General features: G+C 40.4%; 3 long non-coding RNA genes across 4 annotated transcripts; 1 reads left to right on the top strand and 2 right to left on the bottom strand.

Annotated features, from left to right (window-relative positions):
• Positions 1–4,732: 4,732 nt before the first annotated feature.
• On the bottom strand, positions 4,733–7,994 carry LOC134456185 (uncharacterized). Of its 2 annotated transcripts, XR_010036252.1 has the most exons (5): positions 7,899–7,994; positions 7,664–7,755; positions 7,066–7,148; positions 6,404–6,502; positions 4,733–4,799 (listed from the first exon to the last, which is right to left on the bottom strand). It is a non-coding gene; the product is annotated as an uncharacterized LOC134456185 (long non-coding RNA). The 2 variants fall into 2 exon arrangements; XR_010036250.1 differs by lacking the exon at positions 4,733–4,799 and having other exon boundaries at positions 6,216–6,502.
• A 1,470-nt stretch (positions 7,995–9,464) lies between these two features.
• Positions 9,465–12,774, top strand: LOC134456135 (uncharacterized). The gene is made up of 5 exons (XR_010036224.1): positions 9,465–9,710; positions 9,811–9,910; positions 10,618–10,700; positions 11,723–11,821; positions 12,712–12,774. It is a non-coding gene; the product is annotated as an uncharacterized LOC134456135 (long non-coding RNA).
• A 3,695-nt stretch (positions 12,775–16,469) lies between these two features.
• On the bottom strand, positions 16,470–19,464 carry LOC134456201 (uncharacterized). Its single transcript, XR_010036260.1, has 2 exons — positions 19,316–19,464; positions 16,470–16,851 (listed from the first exon to the last, which is right to left on the bottom strand). It is a non-coding gene; the product is annotated as an uncharacterized LOC134456201 (long non-coding RNA).
• Positions 19,465–21,106: the final 1,642 nt, after the last annotated feature.

The raw sequence follows: 21,106 nt of genomic DNA, 5'->3' as shown, positions 1-21,106 counted from the left end.
CTACCAGGAGGGACCATACAAGGTTAATGTGGAAGGTTGTTCAGTGCAGTGGTAACAGATGGAACAAAGCTTTTGTTGAAGCATGGTCGTCGTCGCCATCTGAGTGTCCTATACCTGCGGCCGGATGGAAGCAGTGTGAAATGTCAATGAAGAGGGTGAGTGTGAGAGCGTGTGACTGCCTTGAGGCTGCCTTGAGACTGCCTTGATCCGTTAGGTTGTGTGTATTATCCATTTCCATTGAGGTTGAGATCAGTTAGGATGTGTGTATATTTAGCCTTTGTCTGACTTCAGGAATTTTTTTATTCTCACATGTCATTTAAGGGCTCCACAATTGTGTGCCTGAACTCAAAACAGTGATGCAGCTCCAGTCTTATCTGTCATGAAGTCATTTTATAATTCCCCCTGAACTTTGGAGTAGGCTACTCCTGCTCGCTTATCCAGCCTCCAGCGTTTTGTTTACTGACACACATCATTGTACAGGCTCCACATTACTGTACCTGAACTCAAAACAACCACGTTCCATCTGTCATTTTATTACTTTCACACTGAACTGTGGTGTACTCCCACACTCAGTAAGCACATGGTGTGTGTGTGTGTGTGTGTGTGTGTGTGTGTGTGTGTGTGTGCGTGGGTGTGCCATGTGCTTGTGTATGAGCATCTCTCTCTGTCACACACACACACACACACACACACACACACACACACACACACACACACACACACACACACACACACACACACACACACACACACACACACACACACACACACACACACACACACACACACACACACACACACACACACAGAGAGAGAGCGAGCGAGAGAGAGAGAGAGAGAGAGACAGACAGACAGACAGACAGACAGACAGACAGACAGAGACAGATAGACAGAATAATAAAACACATCTCATCAGGGTCACTGCTAAAGTTTTGGAGGCCTTAAAGGAGCCAATTTCAATTGCTGTTGTAATTGCTCACTCTACCCTTGACTTGTCAGTACCGGGTGATGCTGCATTTTTCGGCTCAGCCCTTTCCGATATCTGAGTTTTTCTAATGGGGGCAGATTTTGTGTACATTTTTAAAAATCTTAATATAGGCCTACTCCAAATATTTTCCCGAAAGGTATCGTTTGCTAGTTTTCTGCTGATGTTGCATAACCTTTTTGTATGTTTTTGGGAATATTTTTTTAAAACAATTGAAATGTAAACTAACACCTGCACCCATTACATCTTGGAAAAGCCTGAAGAAAAAAAACAGGGTAGTGCGAGCATTACAACTGCATGTTGAAATTGGCTGGAGTTATCCTTAAAAATAAATGGTCAGGAGGCCCCCTCATAATTTAATAGTATAATAATAATAATAATAATAATAATAATAATAATAATAATAATAATAATAATAATAATACATTTTTTAGTCAATCTCAATTTAGGAGGCCCCAATTTTGGTGGCAAAGTGATAGTGCGCGATAGCTCTGTGATGGGGAGGGGGATTATTTTGGCTACATCTAGCCTAGGCCCACCCAACTCAGGACTCTGGATCCAACCGAGAATCTCCACAATGAGGGAAACACATCGAAAATATTAAATTAAATATGCTATATGCACAAATAGAGTTTATATCAATCAGACATTCTATTAGGTTACCAATGTTATTTTGAAACCTAATGAAGTGCCACATAGCCTATAATAACGGCCTGGCACACCCTCATGACGCTGCTGCAGCGCATTGACATGGAGGAAACCTACAAAAAAAATGATTATTATTTTAAATAATAAAATGGTTCAGACGGTATCTGGTGGATACTGCCACTGTTTAAAGCCATTTAACTTGTTGAAATTTAGCCTATAGGTCTGGAAAGGTGTTACAATATTATAATCTGGCCTATTCTCTGCGGTGCTTAGTATGTCTGTAGAACGCGGCGACTCCCTCTATCTATGTCGGATTCTAAATGTTTGTTTAAAAGAAGCCGCCGTTATTTTTGACAAAGTTTTCTGAAAATGTTATTTATGCAATAATTCGGTATTTTGACATATATCACATCTAAATTTATGTATTGAGGTTCTTAAAATGAGATTTAGTGGAGTTTAACCTGCAAGTTACTCTTTAAGCACTCTGCTTATGCCTGGCGGGGGCTCTGTATCTCATCATGTCAGAGAAAAGCCATCACAATATCTTTGTGGCGGCACACCTGCACTCCTGTCTGGGTATCCCAACCCCCCATCGTCACCATCCCCCATCACCCAGCACCCCACCCTCCTCCTCCAATGTCTCATGAAAGAACAACATAAACATCTCTCCTCAGCTATCAGAGAAACGCCATCACAATATCTAATCTCTGTGGCGGCAAGCTGACACACCTGCATTCTGGTCTGGGTAAGGGTTCAGACAAAATGGCCAAAGTGAACCAGAGTAAGAAAAAAACTTAAGAAACTTCCATCCATTTAAGAAACCTCCATCAACTGCTACCAGATACTAAGCTTTAAATGGTTTCGGTTTCAGCTTATCTGTCTGTCAGCATGCATTGTCTGTTTTTTGGCATCACACATAATAATCTCAGATTTCTATCTTTGAAAGATGTGTGTGTGTTATCAACTTGAATTCCTCTCTTTTGACATTACATTCATATTTACTGTAATTCACCTGCTCTTTCCGGGCACACCTGTTTCCTGTCACGTTTCCACACCACCTCTCTGTCATCTTTATGTTTGCAGGAACACTGGGTCTTTCTCAAATGTGTCCTTCCAAGTGTATCAGCCTAATTAGTCACGCCCAGTGATTGGACACTTTTTGGTGAGCTCTACAGAATATCCAATCACTGGGTATGATTAATAAAGGGTATCCAATCACTGGGCGTGACTAATTAGGCTAATATACTTGGAAGGACACTGGCCTTGCATTTGAGAAAGACCCACTGACAGCTTTTGCTGGGCCCAGGACAATGTTTTTTTTAAAGGGCCCCCCATCCAATACACACAATGAAAACTTGATTTAGGCCAAGGACAACTGACCCCTTTGCCCTTCCCCTGTCGTCTTCCCTGTCTATTTGTTCAATACGTTGTCATCAGCTTCTTGTATTATTAGGCTACTATGCTGCGGTTTGGGCAGGGATCTCCGCCTGTCCATCTGACTTGACAGAGGAAGGAACAGCACGTGCAACTGTAGTTTCTGTACAATATCAAACTCACTGTCATCAGCTCAGGTCTCCATGCCTCAGTACATGTGCACCAGGGGCGGAGCAGAGGGGTGGGGGCATTGGGGCCAAGAACCCCGGGCCTCACCACTTTGGGGGCCCTCTGCCAATGGCCTCCGATCGCCAAACATCTCGCAGGAGCCCCTTCTACAATATTTTGTGGACCCAACGCCATTAATATGCACATTTCTATGTGTTGTTTTGTAAGGTATTAGTTTATAATGTGCAGATCAGTGTCCCATGCAGGTCAGTGCTGCACAGAATTGGAATGGATCACTCAGAGAGAGCTGATTTGTAGTTTGTTTGATGTGAAATAAAATGATAGCCTTTTGGTTTGTAGCCTTACTTGTCGTGTGTGTTTCTGTTACTGAAGAGATTACTGCAGCATTTTGGAATTGCAAATGCCTTCATTGCTGGTATTTTAGGTAAGCGGGGTGGCTCTGACACATCTCTCATCTCTTTCTGTCAAAAATATATTGCTGCACCTTTGAGGTTTAAGAAAAAGCATTCATATGCTTCACATCATTTTTGCTAAATACTCTATAGCAGTGGTGTAGCCTACATAGAACGTGGGTATACGGAGTATACCCACTTCTAAATTTCAGGGATTTCAGTATAGCCTACCCACATAAAATTAATTGATCCATTGTTTTGAATAGCACAAATATGTACAGTATACCCACTTCAAAAAAATCTTAAATATAATAATAAAATAATAATGCATTTTATTTAAAAGCGCCTTTCAAAACACTCAAAGACAGACAGACACAAAGCTGTACAGACAGAAGCAAAATTAACCCTTGTGTTGTGTTCATAAGCTGCATACACCTGTGGTGTTCGGGTCATTTGACCCGTGATAACAAAACTCAGCCATAAAATACCTATAGTGCACATCATCCCTCCCACTCGGGTCATATTGCTTTTATACAATAGTTCATTTGCCAACAAAATACCAGAATAAATGTTCGAATTCGTGTTTATTAGTTACCTTAATCATACTTCCCAGACAGCACACTTATGTCTTGCCAACGTCGGCAAGATGTATTTTTTCCGATGTAAAATACATCGGCAAGACGTCTATAGAAGAGCGTTTGCTCATCGGCAAGATGTTGGGCAGACGTGCGGCAAAAGAGCGGCATCCGATGGAATGCCTACGTTTTACCGATGCATTGGCTATCCCGACGTCTGCCCAGCATCTGGCCGATGAGCTGCCGCTCTTTCAAAGACGTCTTGCCGATGCATTTATTTACATGCATCTCGCCGACGTTTAGCCGCTTTATATCCACCCATGAGCCAACATTTACCCGATTTAATTACGACCTACTCGACGTACCCCATCTGCGCGAGGAAAGCATCCTGACGTCTCGAGGAACAGCTGATTTTAGGTTGCAGTTATGAACCTAGCATGCTAGAAAATCAGCTCTTTCCATAAACAAAAAAGACGTCTGAATGTTCTCACCGCTGCAGTGGAATTCCGCCTTATTTGAGGTCTTCCTGATCAGTGCTTATCCCATATGCCTCACCAATGAAAACACAAGAAATCATAGACGTTTAACCATTTATTTTTTCCACAATTAAGCAAAGTGTCCATCGTTGAATCATTCCTGCAGGAGAAAAAAAAAATCTGTGAACATAGGCTGTATGTGAAAGTCACCCTTTACATGAGAACATACCCTACAGTTTAGGCCATGACTTTGACATGTCAAAAGTTTACAACTATTTATTGAGAACAGTTTTTGTAAGCAGGATTTCACCATCTACTGTATGTAGCCTAAGTCCTGTCTGTGGATGAAAAGTCTATCATCTATATAGGGGTGGTTGACGTTTAAGGGCGTAACGCAAAAAAAAAAAAAAGTTTTTCAAATTCCTGAAAAAAATGATGGATAAAAATTGGGAAAAAATAGAAAAAAATAAAGCACTTAGTGGTCTGTAGAATTTCACCTTATTTTTGCCATTTTTGGGAAAATGTGTCCTGCATCAACACATAGCAGAGGCATGTCACACCGCAGGAAAATGGAGTCACACCACGGGGAATTCACTGCATTATGGCCATTTTAATCATTTTGTATACATGACTGACATCTAAGCTTATGCTAACTTGATCATGATATTGTGTTTAATCTTAATATGTGTTTTAATTAATACAAAACTTTTTTTTCCTCCTATAAGAGCAGTCACACCACAGGACACCATAAAATGAATCTAAGCATTGCGTGACAGAAAGATTGCAATATGAAGACATATTAAGAGGTTAAGAGTCACCTTAAACTTCCACAGCACTCTCCAATAACTGAGGTACTGACTGGTTAGGAGCCAGTCTTTAAGACCCTTGTACTTGGCCTTGCAGCTGCCCATTCACGAACATTGACATACATGTCACCCCACAGGACGCAATTTGTGTTACGAAATTTAACTTGTAGTTAATATTACTGTCTTGAGTTTTTTCCACATTCACATATCTTAATCTAAAGTTAAGATTTATGCAATCATGCCAAATGCTTCATACATTATTCAAAATGTTGTTGGTTAATTTATATATATATTATTATATATTGTTTCATTAATGTTACAGTCACACTGCAGGAAATTTGACATATAAACCTTTACATAAATCTTAACAAAAATGTTTCTTCTCATCTAAGACTAATATGAAACATAATGTACCACATCTTCTTTCATTGACATTTGTTTTTTAAAGGAAAATAACAGTTTTGTAGGTTTTTAACCAATGTTACGAAAAAACAAGGCGTCACGTCTCCCACCCATTGACCCTTTTAATTTAAAAATGTACTCGCTACTCTGTGGTATTTCCTATACAGTCATGGATAAGTGGGGCAGTCATTGGTAAGCGGTTAGGGTGTCCTGTAGCCCAGGGCTGAACAACCCAAAGGTTGCTGGTTCATCTCCAATGTCCAATGTTTTTAAACAGTTGAAACATGAACATTTCCAGTCAATATTTACAATGGAATAGCAGACCTCTGTGTCATATTCCCAAGGAATGGTAGCATCTCCTGTGCTGTGCTGAGTCAAAGTAATTCATAAGCCTACTGGTTGTGTTTTCCCTGCCCATTCACTACTTTGATGGCCTGCAATTTATTCAGATGTGTTCTACAACTTTTTGATGAAACTTACATTTTACATTTGATACCACAAACTAGGCTTACTTGTTGTGCTGTGTGGATTTTTGTTGAGCAGGGATCTCACTTACCAATCAGCATGTTTTCCTCTTGTTACCAGCATCAGCATGAACCTGGATGGACACCTGTGCACTTAACCATATGTGAACTCTGAGGGCAAGTGTAGAAGCCTGGCAAATAAAGACAGGAATAGTTGGTCTCAGTATCACTGCGCAACTACATTCAGAATGTAATATGTGGGTTTAGTTGATTTCTGTCCATCACAATTTAATATTATGGTTTACATTTAGACATATAACTTTTAGGCATTAACAATGTCATATTTGGTAAGGACATGTACACGGGATGTAGGCTGTACAGCAGGGGTGGGCAACTTTCATTGTAAGGTGGGCTAACATTTTTAATTACCACAATCGGTGGGCCACATCACCACGCACTTGAGAGAATTTACAAAAGGATACTTCACTTTTTCTTTATTTATACCTGAATGCTTACACTATTGATTTATAGGGGGTTAAAAACTGTCCTTTTTCTTTTTTTTTTTTTTTAAAGTGAGGAGTTGAGCTGCATGTGGCGCCCAAGCCTCCAGTTGCCCATCCCTGCTGTACAGTATCCTAACAGAAAGGCTCTCATAGTATTTCAAATAATGGTCTATATAAAAACTGGTTATAATAGGTACAGTGCAGCATAAACACGGTTGAGGGGGTGGTTTATTTTATTTCGTTATACCTACCGAGTAGTTCAGCCAATGTCTGTGTGACACGTTCATGCTGCCACCTCCACAGCATCCTCTTCACAACCGCAGGGGCAAAACACCTGAAAACATAATAATGTAATCCTTTTTCAGTCCAAGATATAGACTAGAAAATGAGTGACAGCATCACAATCAGTTTGTATGCAAGTGTAGTGGACCCCCCATTTTTGTCTTTTTGTTATTCCTTTATTCTCATTCCCTGTCTTTTTGTTGTCCTGTCAGAAGTTGTCTTTTAGTTTAATTATGCTGTTGCACGTTTTCGCCAATAGATGGCATCATAGGACCAGCAATGAGTGCAGAGGCCCTCCCTGGTGCAGTAGCCAGTGACTTCGGTCACATAAGAAGAACGAAACGTGGAAGTGACAGGCTTTGTTATGATACAGAAGGCAGCGGTGTCAGCTGTACAGTTATGCTGAGGAAAATGTAAATAAACAACGAACTCAGCGAAACTCTACACACTTGAGGACCTTATTCATTAAGTGTGCAACATGAACATTCACGCAATAATGCCACCAGGTCACATTTAAGATTTAACTAAGAGTATTTTGTTATGGATCTTATGTAAGGATAGACTTACCATTTTTTCTTGTTATGGCTTATCTGGCATATTCCCAAGAGAAGGCTGAAGGTCCCTGTCTGTTGATCTGATTTTGACTTGTGGAGAATTGACTGTGAAAACGAGAGCAACACATTAGTTGAGTTACTTATAGTAAGGGCTATGAATGTGATGCAATATTGTTGTATCTCACTTCACGTAGTGTGTGTTTCCTGTGCATTGCAAGTTCAACAAAGATAATCGTTGTGTTACATACCGTAGTCTATTTTGTAATGTCCTTTCAATCAGTCATCATGGGCAGGGCTAGACAATAATCAACAGCCCCACTCCAGCAGGAAACTTGATTACGGGAGCAGTATGCCTACACTTATATTACAATAGAAAACGTTGTTAGACTACACACGACCTACATACAATGTGAAACTATAACTTATAAAACCAAACAAAAACTCACCTGGTTGCTGGGTACGTTTGACACGTTAGCTAACTTGCTAACGGTAAGGGAAAGTGAGGTCGGATATCGATTAGAAACTCGACGAGGAGGTCCTTCGAGACAGCATTACAGGTGGAGAGATTTATTTCAGCAACCTAATTAAATGTTTAATCAAGCCTGACTTGTAATGTTGAAACCTACATTTCAACAGAAATAATGGTAATGCCGTCTAACTAAAAACGATTGAGGTGGCTACTGCTGCGACGTCCAGTAAAGTAAACAGAAAATGTTCGTTCCCTTGACAACTGAAATAATTTCAAACAGGACTCGCGCTGCTCAGGTTGCAAGCAAGCAGGGCTGGCTTTTGGTTTTGGGGTCTTCAAATGATCTGCAAAGCGTCGCGTTGCCGATGGTCGGGGTTAGGTTGGCAAACCATCGGCAAACTGTGTTTGGGACATTCGTCAGTTGATGGTCGGTGTTAAGTTGGCAAAGCATCTGGAGGAAACATTAGGAAATTGCTCGGCAAAACGTTGCGTTGCCGATGGTTGGGGTTAGGTTGGCAAACCATTGGCAAACCATCGGAAGGGAACTGCAGGGAATTGATCGGCAAAGCGTCGCACTGCCGATGTCGGGGTTAGGTTGGCAAACCATCGGCAAACCATGGCATGAAACCGTCTTTTCTGCCGCTATTTTGCCGATCTAAAACCAACCTAATTGGCATGACGATTATAAGGCAAAAAAAGGCCTCGACGTTTTCCCGATGTCGCCGCCCAATAGCCAACGTCGGCAAGATGCTTCGTGCTGTCTGGGTTTGTTTACCTGCTCCGCTAAGCAAAGTACCCAGACAGCACGAAGCATCTTGCCGACGTTGGCTATTGGGCGGCGACATCGGGAAAACGTCGAGGCCTTTTTTGCCTTATAATCGTCATGCCAATTAGGTTGGTTTTAGATCGGCAAAATAGCGGCAAAAAAGACGGTTTCCTGCCATGGTTTGCCGATGGTTTGCCAACTTAACCCCAACATCGGCAGTACGACGCTTTGCCCATCAATTCCCTGCAGTTCCCTTCCGATGGTTTGCCAATGGTTTGCCAACATAACCCCAACCATCGGCAACGCAACGTTTTACCGAGCAATTTCCTAATGTTTCCTCCCGATGCTTTGCCAACTTAACACCGACCATCATCTGACAATGTCCCAAACACAGTTTGCCGATGGTTTGCCAACCTAACCCCGACCATCGGCAACGCGACGCTTTGCAGATCATTTGAAGACCCCAAAACCAAAAGCCAGCGCCTGCTTGCTTGCAACCTGAGCAGCGCGAGCTCTGTTTGAAATTATTTCAGTTGTCAAGGGAACGAACATTTTCCGTTTACTTTACTGGAGTGGACGTCGCAGCAGTAGTATTAGCCACCGCAATCGTTTTTAGTTAGGCATTACCATTATTTCTGTTGAAATGTAGGTTTCAGCATTACAAGTCAGGCTTGATTAAACATTAAATTAGGTTGCTGAAATAAATCTCTTCACCTGTCATGCTGTCTCGAATGACCTCCTCATCGAGTTTCTAATCGATATCCGACCTCACTTTTTCTTACCGTTAGCAAGTTAGCTAACGTGTCAAACGTACCCAGCAACCAGGTGAGTTTTTGTTTGGTTTTATAAGTTATAGTTTGAGATGTCACATTGTATGTAGGTCGTGTGTAGTCTAACAGCGTTTTCTATTGTAATACAAATGTAGGCATACTGCTCCCGTAATCAAGTTTCCTGCTGGAGTCGGGCTGTTGATTCTTGTCTAGCCCATGATGACTGGTTGAAAGGACATTACAAAATAGGCTACGGTATGTAACACAACGATTTTCTTTGATGAACTTGCAATGAAACACACACCACGTGAAGTGAGATAAAATAATATTGCATCACATTCATAGCCCTTACTATAAGTAAGTTAAAGAACTCCTGAGTTCATAGCCTTCACTGCATAGCCTTCTCTTGGTAATATGCCAGATATGCCATAACAAGAAAAAATGGTAGCCTAAGTCTATCACTACATAAGATCCATAACAAAATACTATTAGTTAAATCTTAAATGTGACCTGGTGGTATTATTGCGTGAATGCTTATGTTGCACACTTAATGAATAAGGTCCTCAAGTAGAGTTTCGCTGAGTTCGTTGTTTATTTACATTTTCCTCAGCATAACTGTACAGCTGACACCGCTGCCTTCTGTATCATAACAAAGCCTGTCACTTCCACGTTTCGTTCTTATGTAACCGAAGTCACTGGCTACTGCACCAGAGAGAGTCTCTGCACTCATTGCTGGTCCTATGATGCCATCTATTGGCGAAAACGTGCAACAGCATAATTAAACTAAAAGACAACTTCTGACTGGACAACAAAAAGACAGGGAATGAGAATAAGGGAATAAGAAAAAGACAAAAATGGGGGGTCCACTACACTTGCATACAAACTGTTTGTGATGCTGTCACTCATTTTCTAGTCTATATCTTGGACTGAAAAAGGATTACATTAGCCTATTATGTTTTCAGGTGTTTTGCCCCTGCGGTTGTGAAGAGGATGCTGTGGAGGTGGCAGCATGAACGTGTCACACAGACATTGGCTAAACTACTCGGTAGGTACAACGAAATAAAAGAAACCACCCCCTCAACCCTGTTTATGCTGCACTGTACCTATTATAACCAGTTTTTATATAGATCATTATTTGAAATACTATGAGAGCCTTTCTGTTAGGATACTGTACAGCAGGGATGGGCAACTGGAGGCTCGGGCGCCACATGCAGCCCAACTTCTCACTTTAAAAAAAAAAGAAAAAGGACAGTTTTTAACCCCCTATAAATCAATAGTGTAAGCATTCCGGTATAAATAAACAAAAAGTGAAGTATCCTTTTGTAAATTCTCTGAAGTGCGTGGTGATGTGGTTGTGGTAATTAAAAATGTTGGCCCACCTTACAATGAAAGTTGCCCACCCCTGCTGTACAGCCTACATCACTTGTACATGTCCTTACCAAATAGGACACTAGCTAGCTAAATGTAACTAATACAGGGTGTCCGCGGGGTTGTAAAAAGTATTAAAAGTTGATAAATTCAAAAGGCAAAATTTAATGGCCTTAAAAGTTGTAAATTTGCTTAAAAGGTATTATTTTTGAAAAATGAGCCATTATTTTTTCTTATTTGAAGCATTGTGATTAAAAATTAAGAAGTTAGGTGAGACTTTTAGCCCAAAAGGTGTTGTTTTGACTCCCGACCAGCCTGTTTGGTGGGTGGAGTAATTAACCAGTGCTCTCCCTCATTCTCCTCCATGACTGAGATACCCGGAGCATGGTACCGTCCCGCCACACTGCTTCCTTTCGGGCGTCTTTTTGCAAAAAAATGTCTTGTTACGACTCGCAATGAAGTGCCGTGATGGTTGTAAAAATGATCTAAAGGTAGTGAAAAAAGGTATTAAATGGTAGTAAATTTGACTTCAAATTGGTGTATATACCCTGTAATATGGTATTGTGAAAGTTATATGCCTAAATGTAAACCATAATATTAAATTGTGATGGACAGAAATCAACTAAACCAACATATTACATTGTGAATGTAGTTGCGCAGTGATACTGAGACCGACTTATTCCTGTCTTTATTTGCCAGGCTTCTACACTTGCCCTCAGAGTTCACATATGGTTAAGTGCACAGGTGGCCAGCCAGGTTCAGACTGATACTGGTAACAAGAGGAAAACATGCTGATTGGTAAGTGAGATCCCTGCTAAAAAAATCCACACAGCACAACAAGTAAGCCTAGTTTGTGGTATCAAATGTAAAATGTAAGTTTCATCAAAAAGTTGTAGAACACATCTGAATAAATTGCAGGCCATCAAAGTAGTGAATGGGCAGGGAAAACACAACCAGTAGGCTTATGAATTACTTTGACTCAGCACAGCACAGCAGATGTGATGCTACCATTCCTTGGGAATATGACAGAGGTCTGCTATTCCATTGTAAATATTGACTGGAAATGTTCATGTTTCAACTGTTTGGACTCAAACATTGGACTCAGGGGAAAAAATCTCTAGGTGTATATAAGTGAAAGCCCACCTTTGCCATTGTGACACAGCACACAAGTATACACACAACGAAATTGCATTTTATGCCTCACCTGTGCAAGGGTGCAGCCTACATTGGCATCCCAAGGGAGCAGTATGTTGCAGTGTGGCGGGAAGGTACCATGCTTGGGGTACCTCAGTCATGGAGGATGGAGGAGAGAGCACTGGTTAATTACTCCCTCCACATACCTGGCGGGCTGGGAGATGAACCTTTAGGTTGTTCAGCCCTGGGCTACAGGACACCCTAACCGCTTACCAATGACTGCCCCACTTATCCATGACTATATAAAAAATACCACAGAGTAGCGAGTACACTTTTAAATTAAAAGGGTCAATATAGATGATAGACTTTTCATCCACAGGCAGGACTTAGGCTACATACAGTAGATGGTGAAATCCGGCTTATAAAAACTGTTCTCAATAAATAGTTGTAAACTTTTCACATGTCAAAGTCATAGCCTAAACTGTAGGGTATGTTCTCATTTAAAGGGTGACTTTCACATCCAGCCCATGTTTACATTTTTTTTTCTCCTGCAGGAATGATTCAACGATGGACATTTTGCTTAATTGTGGAAAAAATAAATGGAAAAACGTCTATGATTTCTTGTGTTTTCATTGGTGAGGCATATGGTGAAGCAGGAAGACCTCAAATAAGGCGGAATTCCACTGCAGCGTTGAGAACATTCAGACGTCTTTTTGTTTATGGAAAGAGCTGATTTTCTGGCATGCTAGGTGATTTTCTGACATGCTAGTTTCATAACTGCAACCTAAAATCAGCTGTTCCTCGAGACGTCCGGATGCTTTCCTCGCGCAGATGGGGTACGTCGAGTAGGTCGTAATTAAATCGGTTAAACATTGGCTCATGAGCGGATATAAGGCGGGCAACCGTCGGCTCATGGTAGGACTATAAATAATTATATCGGCATAACGTTGGCTCTCCATCGCCTGTCGCCTATTTGCCGACGTCTGCCCAACATCTTGCCGATGAGCAAACGGTCCTTTCAAAGACGTCGTGCCGATGTATTTTACATCGGGCAAAAAGCATCTTGCCAACGTTGGCAAGACGTAAGTGTGCTGTCTGGGTAGCTCCGAATTGATTGTATGGTTGCTATGCAATGACGAGCTGTGAAGCTGACAGCGCCAGCGCGCAAAGTTCCATGAAACGGTGTGAAGTGCATTTCTGTGTGGACTGCTACTGGGCTTCGCTTACTAAAATGATGCATGATAAATGAAAACACTGTGCAACTTCAACATTTTAGTTAGATGCCTATTTTATAAGCCTTTTTCAGCCGATATTGATTTTCACATTTTTGTGGACCGCAAACTTGCTGCTAGCTGCGTAAAGACACCCCCCCCCCCCCCCGTCCTTTCCTCTCCAGTGCCGCATGAGATCCGAGCGCTGTTCTCACACGCACAACCACACAAATCAATCCCTTGTAGGCCTATGATACCCCGATGTCTGCTAAAGTTTAGGATACAACTTTGTTGCTGAAACACTTTCTCATGCAAACGTCTGATGTGGGTGCGAACCCGAGAAAGGGGTTCGCGTTTTCCCTCCTAAACGAAAAGGCAACTCATTCCAGTTCCAAGCGGCCATGATTTTAAATCGCATGGCACACGGTATCTTGCTTCCAGATGCCCACTTTGTAGCCTACTAATTTGCACGTGGTGGACGGCAATTGCTGATAGCCTAGGCTATTGGGCATCTCTTCCTCGTCATTCCCTCTCCCGCAGCACAAATGAGATCCGATTATAGCGGTTCTCATACACTGCAGTAGACTGACATAGCCTTTCTGTCTCTGTGTCAAAAAAGTGTCCGTTGTCTCGCATATCCTCGCATATCCCCCGTATTTAAAGTAGGCTACATGTTCGATTGCCTTCAAAAGACTACGAAATATCGGCCGCAGAGGTCTGCCAACTGCCCAGACAACTGCACTAGAATCAGATAACTTCTTTCCTCTCTGCCAGAATCCAGCTACCAACTGGGATAGCCTACGCTCTCTGTCATGCGGGCGTGCGTGCGCCCAACTTAGTCCAGCATAGAACAATGGAATAGAATGATGGTGAGTTCAAACTACGCGGCCCTGGTTACATTCACTTTCTCCGCAGTAGACTATGAGATAGAATGATGGTGAGTTCAAAATGCGCGGCCCTGGTTACATTCTATCCACGGCGGAGTGATTATTAGGTGTGATGAGTCTCCGAGGATGATGTCCACCTAGACATCATCCTCCTTACCGACGCGTAGAATGCCAGTAGAACGCGTCTCATCCAATCAGATATCGCAAAATAAATTGACCGGATCTAACTATTGTATAACATCAAATATTGTTTTCATCTCATGGTTAACTTGGTATGTATTCATATCCATGGAAATATTACTTTATGTATTCATCTTTTTGACTTTACAGGTCTTTTATCTTACATTATGCAAATCGTTTTTGATGACCAAAACTATCAAAAGCTGCATAAATTCACTATTAATACCTCCTAAAGTGATGCAATTAGTGATTGAAAACATTAATTCCATAACTAAATGTTTAGTTTTTAGCAGCTCAAATCAAGTATGTACTCCAAACTCTAAAATGCACAGAAACAATGGTTTACACAAAAGATTTGTGTTGAAAACTAAAACGTTTATGTAAGCCTTACATAAAATCAGACATGTTATTTGAAAACAAATGTTATGAGAAAAAAAAAAATCTTGAATGATTTAGTAGCTGCTACTCAAAGATCTAACATGCTCCATCGACATAAATATTTCGAGAATGATGCAAAAATCAATGCAATTAGTACTTAGCAGAGAGTTAAAGAAACACTATGAAACTTTTTCATAGTCATGAAATAGCTTGGTTTTGCTTGACTGGCCCGTTATGGCGAAAATGGGAATATTTCCATCACCATCTGGTGGTTCTGCTCCGAAACAGCACTTGCAGTTTTGCCTGGAGGCGCCGCGCCCTTTGTTGTTGTGGAATTTGTGGCCGCTAGGGGCGTCTAGATTTCTATGGTGTATGAGTGGAATGAATGAGAGACCCATTCATCCCCTTCGTTTGCTAACTAAGCAGCAGCAGCTCGCTGAAAGCTGGCTACTGGCTAGCTGATTGTAAAATATCACGCTGGCATGCAACGAAAACAACGAATGGGACTGCAAATAAATCACGAGCTAATTGAGATGAAAGGTTTGGACAGGCAAATAATTTGCTTATGTGAACATTGGAAAAGGGCTTCAAAACGGAGAGAGCCGAACGCCAAAAGAGCAAATATGTGGATTTTATCACTCATTCACTGCACTGGGATATATGCATTAGCATTCTCAAAGTCCACGCCACCTCGTTTTAGTTTACAAAGCTACACAAATGTATACGAGTTGAAATCTGATGGCGCACATTTTACTTGATGTCAAAAGACACAAACAGTCGAGCGAGGCTAAAAATGTTGTTGCCGATCAAGAGGAAACAAAACGTGATCTCTAGCCGGCTTATGGGTGTCCACTTTCACTTTCAACACCACACAAGATAAAAACGTGTCTTGTCACCTCGACTTGGAAATCAAATCTTTATTATTACAACAAAATAAGCAATAGCCTTTTGTCTCCTCGTTCTCCTAATGTACAGGTACTATATAGTTACTGGAAATGTGAAATAAAGACGGGGATATCTGCCGGAAACAAGTGGATCAAATAATAGTATCCATCTGAAGGAAGTGCAAACGTGATTGCAGTTGTGTGAAGTGAATAGACGAAGCAGCGAACTCATAAGCAAGGGGGAGAATCGCTGATAAAGCCCCTTAGAAGTGGAGAGAGCTGAATGCAAGGAAGGGAATCTGGCTAATTACAGAAGACGAAGAAATTTAATTCGCACATAATCTCGAAGCCATTGGCTGAATCTCAAATGGTGCACTTGTGCACTTTAGTGTTCATGTTTCAGTGTGCATGCCGTATTAGTTACGCACTGAAACATAGTGCCCGAAGTGCACAAGTGCACCATTTGAGATCCAGCCCATGTCTGTCTAATTTAGTTCAATGCACATTTTCGACAGAACCACTAGAGGCCGCCATAAAGTTGTTTACATTGTTGCATTGGATATCTTTAAATGTTTAAAGTAAACAAGCACAGCATGTTTAGCTATATTGGCTCTAAGTTTTTGATTTCAAAATGAAAAGTTGTATGTTTTCCCACTTTAGAGCCAAAAAAAATCTTGGTTGACTTATTGATTGCTGGTTTATACTAATGCACTAGGCTACCACCCCTCTTTTTAAACCAAATATAGCCTAACATGAACTTTAATTCCACAAATGTGAACAATGGTTTATATCAAGTTTTTTTCATTTCGTTCCATTTGAGTGACAAAAAAACAGTAGACAATGACACAACAATCATACAATGCACAACAATCTGTTCTAAAATGTAGACCCAGTCGTACAGTCAACTGTCAATACATTACAAAGAACACATTACAAATCAACCTCAACACATTAGGCAATTTAGTCATTTATTTGCTGTCCATTTCTGAATCTTTTATTAGAAGTTGGAGGCTGAAGGAGATCCATATATCCAACTTGCAATAACATGACCCCCAAAATAGTGTCAGACTTCACAACATAGTCAGTTGTTTATCCTTTGGAGTGTTGAGAAGAGCTGATAGATCATAGAGTTCTTGTGGTCCCATATCGTCTGCCTGTGGAGCATAAGTAATAAGGCTTTCATGCGGACTTGTTGGATTAGGCCCCTACGGCATGATCACAGGGTTACTACAGGGCAGTGTTAATTTCGTCAGCTTTTTTTGATTTAGTCTTAGTCTTAGTCACAATGACGAAAATCAATTTTAGTCTTAGTCATATTTTAGTCATTGCCTTCCCAATTTAGTCTTAGTCTTAGTCAAAATGACGAAAATCAATTTTAGTCATAGTCAAATTTTAGTCATTTTAGTCATTTTAGTCAACATTTCAAATTTTAGTCAACATTTCAATTTTTAGTCATTTTAGTCAATATTGTGTAAAATAAATAACCTACAATGGCTATTGTTATTTCACAAAGTATTACTAATATTGCCTATTGCAGGAAATATTCACCTTGTTACTTGGTAATTTTCCACCAAAACCCAAATCAGTAATTTCAACATCATAGAGCAAAAGAGCATCACACACACACACACACACACACACACACACACACACACACACACACACATACACACACACACACACACACACACACACACACACACACACACACATTCACGCGGCTCTCTCTCTCTCTCTCTCTCTCTCTCTCTCTCTCTCTCTCTCTCTCTCTCTCTCTCTCTCTCTCTCTCTCTCTCTCTCTCTCTCTCTCTTGTCGTGTTATGAATTACCAGTGAGTCCAGCTCGGAATTAACGTGGCTTTATTGAATGACAGACTCGTATTCAACTCTCTCTCTCTCTCTCTCTCTCTCTCTTTCTCTCTCTCTCGTGCATTAGAAGCTGCTGCATATTATATTTCATTTTGAGTTTGATCACGGAGGAAGCTACATGCTCTTCTTCACCTGACCGCGGGACTTAAAGCCTGCAGATTGCCGGCAGTGGGAAGACCAGACATCCCAAGTCTGCATGAAGTTCAAGAAGTCTCCCTGATAGTGGCTTCCCGATGACCACGAGTCAGATAAAATACTGCTGATGTTAGACTATGCAAGTTAGCGGTTTTTGTTTTCAATTGGCAATGCGAGCAGAGAACGATAATGACTCGTGCGGCATGTGTGGAATAGGCTTAAATAGATTGCGCGAGCCCACTTCGTATGCCCTGCAAAAGTCCCAGGAAAAATAGTTAGGCAGGGGTATGCAGACTGGATGATAGAAAGGGCACGCACATACAAATATTTAAACACTAATGCTGTTTTGTTTGTCGGGGGTGTCGAGGCTCGATAAGCATGACCTGGAAAGAGTTTTTGGAACTTAGGAAGACGCTGAAGACGCACGGAAATGCTGTCGACTTCCTTGGGTCTTTTAGCGTTGCTCTCGACGAGAAAAAGTTTCAAATCTCAACAGTTTAAAACTCCTTAGCGATCGCCCATCCATTGATTCTTTTCAAAACTAGACTACAGTAGCCGTGCCTCTGTTACTTTAGACAGGCCAACTTTCCCCCTGCTGGCGCGCGCTCCCGCGGTGACTGATTAAAATAAATTCACAAATCCGACCTTCATGATTTGCTTGCTGCCTACTCATATGGTTAAACAACAAATATAACAAACATTACAAAAAAAAGAACAGACAACGAACGCCGGGCTAAGACAGCCTAAGTGAAAAGGAGAATAGTGGAAGCTCGAGGAGGTTTAGAATGACAGTATCAGAGGAGGATTGGCGCGACTGTCATTACCTACTGCAGAAACACATGTCTTCGTCATGGATAAGAGGGTTGTTGAACATGTTTCAAAATGAACACTTCTCTCAACGTCGGCTATTTTTTCTCTTTCTCTGGGAATGTTTTAGGACCTAAACTCAACTTAAATGGACTCACTGAACTACTAGGCTACAGAACTACTGACTGAGCCGTGCCATGCATTGGCTGCCAGCAGATAAGCGAGGCAACACAGCGTGAGCGCGCAATCACCTATGAAGTTCAAGACACTTAGGCCTATATTACAATTATAAATTACAAATTAATTATACATAATTATATATTTTTTAATGTCCATTCGTCCATGGCTTGTAAATTTCGTCTCGTCTTAGTCTCCTTGACGAAAATATTTTTTTATTTTCGACATATTTTGATTTGCTTGAGGCAATTTTTAGTTCGTCATCGTCAAGGGAAAAAGGGGCGTTGACTAAATATTTTCGTCATCGTCGTGGTTGACGAAATTAACACTGCTACAGGGTTGCTACACTGGTTTATACAAAAGTTAAATGTGCAATATGTCATCATGAAATGCATCACATGAAAACGTATCACTTCCAAATACACTGCAGATGTATGATACAAGAAAAAGATCTGTATGAAAGGCCTACACAGTGCTAGCCTAACTAGCAGTAGCTAACATACTAAGCTAAATTGCTAACATAACATAGGCCTACACATAGTGAAGCATCAAGAGCAAATAAGTTCACACACAGCAACATAGTAAACTACTACACATACACACCAACACACTTTTATGGGTCTTTTCTTACCTTGATGTGAGGTTGATAGACACATTTTCCCATGCCAAGTTGTCAGTTGTGGTTTGATGGTCACATGGTGTTGAGTAAATCTATCCCCCATTGACAGATTCACCATTTTTAGAGAAGTTTGTATTTTATGTTACATTTTAATAAAATAGGGTTATATGCTTCTGACATGAACTGGTTCTTCTGTACAGGCAGAAGCTGGTAAACAATAAAAAACAACTAAAACAGCCAAAAAAGTGATTGCCCCAGCCTTATGATTCGAACTCTCAACCTCAAGATAAGGACATGTTGGTGTGGGTACATGCAGAGGACTATCCCCTACACCACTCCTCAACTGGTAAGAGCCATGCAGGTTTTGTATTATTACGAAGTTAGACCTGATCGTTAGAAAGTATTGGACTTACTCATTATTAACAGTCAAATGTGTTTCACACATTCCACTTCAAATCCGGCCAACTGACCTCATACGAAAATAATAATGTTTGAATGTGATTTTCTTTTTAACCTACATTCCATGCTGGGAATTGAACTTGCAACCATCATATTTCAAGGCCAACTGCTTGACTGATACTGACCTAATACTGCCCAAGCACAACATGCTGACATCCATAGTCTTCTACTGCATAGGGTTGCCATATGGCAACCGTTAACTTTTTCCAGTTTTTCTAGTAGATGGTACACTATAACCTATTTATTTAGACTTATTTGTGATAAGACAGCCTTTTACTTTGAAACCAAAAAAACTTTTCAGGTCACATGATTAAGAAATAAACACAGGAAGCCCTTTTTCATCACCTACTTTGGTGTGTGGAGGTCATCGCTCAAGGCCTCCATAAACCAAGGTATTACCAACATTTCAGCCCAAAATATTGTTATAAAAAAAAATAAAAACACTATCTGTAATATGTAAACTGTTATTTTTCATCATTAAAACAACTTTAGATGCAAAGGTTTTTTTTTGTAAAATGGTAAAATGTTATGGTTGCCATATGGCAACTTCATGCAGTTATGGAACAACATTTTGGCCATTCACCCCAATCAACCCCATTGGAATGACTTAGAATTAGAGTAGTATGATGCTATTTTTACAGATATTTCTTATAATTCTTGTGCCAAATGAATATTTTGTACTTATATTTAGACATGTTTAATGTAAAAATGCATTGTACATGTTTGCAAATAGGTGTAAACAACCTTTTCGGAAGCTTTTTTGTAAATGTGTGTACATGTATGGGCCGAATTGTTGACCATATTTTGCTATCTTACCAAAAATAATTTCACTAAATACTAAACATACATTTTAATTTATGTAATTTAATGAGTTTTAACATTTGGAAAGTAATATATTGGAGTTTTAATCAAGGAAAAGTTGTCTTTGAGGAAAACCAGATTTTACACAAGATTCCACGACTGCATGAAGTTGCCATATGGCAACCATAAGCTAAAATCTTAATCAAAAATATTTTTTTAATTTTTTTTGGAAATCTATTATTTAACTCATTTTAACACTAAAAAAGCACTAACACATTTTTTACACTGTAAAAATAATAATTCATGCAGTAGAGGGATAGTCTCATATGTCAGATATAGTTCCAATTTACATGATTTAAAGAATTTGTAACTTTCACAGTTTTGCGAAAAATAAACAATAAATATCTACTTGAGTTTTTTTTATTGGTAATACAGGATTCAAACCGGCAATCCTCTGATCTTGTGGCCATTCCCCTATCCAGACCACAGCAGCTCAAACATTGTCTTGCTTTACCTAAGCATTTTTCTTTTGTAATTTGGCTC

The sequence above is a fragment of the Engraulis encrasicolus genome, chromosome 1 (genome assembly GCF_034702125.1).
Source record: "Engraulis encrasicolus isolate BLACKSEA-1 chromosome 1, IST_EnEncr_1.0, whole genome shotgun sequence".
NCBI lineage: Eukaryota > Metazoa > Chordata > Actinopteri > Clupeiformes > Engraulidae > Engraulis > Engraulis encrasicolus.
This window is presented reverse-complemented; position numbering and strand designations above follow the sequence as displayed.